This window comes from Centruroides sculpturatus, unplaced genomic scaffold, assembly GCF_000671375.1.
Source record: "Centruroides sculpturatus isolate CEXI.00-Female unplaced genomic scaffold, Cexi_2.0 scaffold2118, whole genome shotgun sequence".
In the NCBI taxonomy this organism is placed as follows: domain Eukaryota; kingdom Metazoa; phylum Arthropoda; class Arachnida; order Scorpiones; family Buthidae; genus Centruroides; species Centruroides sculpturatus.
Window position 1 is genome coordinate 23,664 of NW_019387046.1, and position 3,512 is coordinate 27,175.

At 33.2% G+C, this 3,512-nt stretch overlaps 1 protein-coding gene across 1 annotated transcript in view; it reads right to left on the bottom strand.

Moving 5' to 3' along the window:
- Positions 1-3,512, bottom strand: part of LOC111616082 (histone H1A, sperm-like) — a 22,737-nt gene that overhangs the window by 10,101 nt on the left and 9,124 nt on the right. The window lies entirely within an intron of this gene.

A 3,512-nucleotide genomic window follows, 5' to 3' on the forward strand; every position in this document is an offset into this window, starting at 1 on the left:
GTATAATGTACATAAGAAAATTAAAGAGCTTACCAGAACAAATAGAAGAAATAAATTTACTAGTATTTTAAATGAAAAGGATGATTTAGTTTTGGAATTGGGGGAAAAACTGAAATTATGGAAAGAGTATGTTGAAAAATTATATTTTGATGAGAGAAATTTAAAACCTATAATAATTGATAAAGAAGAAGGACCAACAATACTAAAAGTAGAAGTAAAGAATGCAATTAGAACAACTAAAGAAGGTAAAGCTACCGGACCAGATGAAGTTCCCGCTGAAATTTTGAAATTACTGGATGAAGATAGTCTTGATATTTTAGTGGATTTTTACAACATTATTTACGAAAGTGGTGTAATTCCTCAAGATCTTTTAATGTCTACGTTTATAGCAATTCCCAAAAAAGATAATGCAAAAAAGTGTGGTGATTATAGAACTATAAGCCTGATGAGTCACGTTTTAAAAATTTTCTTAAGAATAATTCATACAAGAATATATAAAAAATGTGAAGAAGATTTAAGCAACACACAGTTTGGGTTTAGAAAATCTTGTGGAACAAGAAAAGCTCTTTTTGCTTATAGAGTTCTGGTAGAAAGAAGTTTAGAGGATAACAAGGATATATACGCCTGTTTTATAGACTACGAAAAAGCATTTGATGGAATTCTGCATGATAAATTAATAGATATACTTAGGAAGAAAGGAATTGATAGAAATGAATTGCAAATTATAACAAATCTTTACTGGGAACAAAGGCCAACATTTTAATTGATTCTGAATTATCTGAAGAAATAGAAATAAAAAGAGGAGTAAGGCAAGGATGTATTTTATCACCTTTACTTCTTAATATTTATTCAGATGAAATTTTTAAAGAAGCTTTAGAAAATATGGAACACATTGGGATTGTAATAAATAGGATGAATATAAATAATATATGTTATGCTGACGATACAGTGGTTTTAGCAGAAAATATAAATGATTTGACAATACTAATGGAAAAGATTAATTCAATAAGTAAATTATATGGACTTCAGATGAATTATAAGAAAACAAAGCTACTTATTTCATGCAAGAAAAATATAGATAATGTAACGTTNGGATTTGTTTGCTATCCCGTCCAGTCAAGATTCACCCAGGTACAACTGGTCATCTCTGCAAGTTGTGCTGTGCACCCCGGGATGTCGCTCTCATCCTCTCAAGTGAAGTATAATTTTTCAGTTGTTGTTTTGTGTAAAAGCAGAGCTGGTCTACAAAGTAGGCATAGAGATCTACTAACGTGATCTTAGGCCATGCTTTCACGTTATCGTGAAATAACATTTTTGCTAAATCGTCATCCATTGGATCGGGCAGTTCTTGCTTGTTGAACATTAATTTTTGCTTATACCTATACCTGCTTAATTCATCTAAACCTTTATAATATTCGCTGGACATTTTTCAGAACAGAAATGATTGTAACTGATACACATGACGTCTTTCGCATCAACTATTAACACACCGTTCACGTTCTACCGGAAGTTCAACTAGGTCCAATCACGTGACTAGCCCCAGGCTTTGTTTACGTTTAGATACGGTCAATAGTGTATTATCACATTTACTTCTTCAAAAACTGGTTTTATGGAATAAAAACATACAAATATACCCAAAACCAGCAAAAGAAATAAAATTATTTAATGATGCAAATGTTTGTGTCTGTTTCTAACCAACATTTAGCTGAAAATAGTCAGCATGATAGAGATGACACTTGATTAATACTAACTTGTCCCACTTAGGGGAGATAGGCAACAGGATAGGATAGTTCTGTGGTAATTTTGCTATAGGTGCAAGTATTTATGCTGTATGAGTTTTTATCAATTATAATATGCCATTTTTCCTCAAAAAAAAAAAAAAAAAAAANCTCTGAGCGGCAATGGGCCTAAAACCACAAATTAAAAAAAAAAAAAAAAAAAAAAAAGCAATTGTATTGGGTTGTTCAGAAAGTAAGTTCGTTTTTTTTACCACTAGATGGATTAGTCATATTTTTCCCGCCATTTTCATTCTAAACCATATTATCATTATATATTTTGACAGCTAGCATTTTAAGGCTTATTTATAAAAAATTTTGTTTGATTCTGTGCAGTTGTTTATTTTTTGTGTCCCATCAAATATGGAAGATTGAAAGCATCATTTTCGGCATATTTTGCTTTTTTATTACCAAAAAGTCAAAATGCTGTTCAAGCAAGAAAAAAATTGTGTATGGAGATGATGTGTTGAGAGAGACAGTGCCAAAACTGGTTTACAAAATTTCGTTCTGGCAATTTCAATATTGAAGATGCACCATGTTCTGGATGGCCAGTTGAAGCCAATGAAAACAAAATAAAGGTACTGGTTGAAGCAAACTGCCAAATAACAACACATGAAATCACTAAGAGATTAAATTGGTCAAATTGAACTGTTTATGATTACTTGAAACAAATTGGTTTCGTTTCGAAGCTCGATATATGGGTTCCACATGTTCTTAAAGTGAGATGCTCTCTTTGGTGGGATTTTAAGAAATTTTTTTTTTTGGAGCTTTTACCAAACAATTTAACAATTGATTCGAAAGTGCACTGCCATCGAGTAAACAAATTGAGTAATATCATCAAATAGAAAAGGCAGCCAGAATTGATCAACGAAACAGGTGTAGTGTTTTCACACAAGTTTGGTATATTGTCAGAAACTGTTATAACTTAGATGGGACTTGCTATCACACCAACCATATTTGCCAGATCGAGCACACTCAGATTATTACTTGTTCTGGTCTATACAAATTTTTTTTAACTGTAAGACATTTACTTGAAATGACAATGTCAAAATCACTTGGATCAGTTTTTTGTAAGCAACGATCAAAACTTTTATGAATATGAAATCATGCTACTACCAGAAATGATGACAACAGGTATTTGACCAAAATGGTCAATATATAATTGAATAAAATATTTATTGGTCTTCTGCCTCTTCAACTATCACCCAGACTACAGAAAATTTATTGGGTTGTTCGGAAAGTAATTTTGTTTTTTTTCCATGGAAAAAAAAAACAAAATTACCACAAGGTAACTGACAAGGGGCACCATTGGCCCTGTCCCCTCAATGCCCTCCTTGAAGATGGGGACACCTATCGGACTTTTGTGCAGTACATTAACAACCTGAGGTTAGCAAACTACCATACTCCAATCAACAGACAGAATACCTCACCAATATCACCCGCGTCCAGTAATTTTGACTCACCGGATCGCATCTGAATTCTCTCCACATCATCATTCCAAACGCTCTACCTAGTCTTCTCCGTGCCAATCCTGGCTCTCCATTCTCAGCATACAGGTTTTCTGCTTTGTCTTGCATGTAAGCCTCATAAGGCACCACCAATCTCATCTGTCCATTCAAATTGTATATCATCTGCCTTGTTAACTGTATATTATTTTAAGCTGTTCAATAATCAATTCCCGGCAGGCACCCATGGATCCCTCCTCTCTCTTCTATCTCTTTTCCCCTCTCCTTTCCC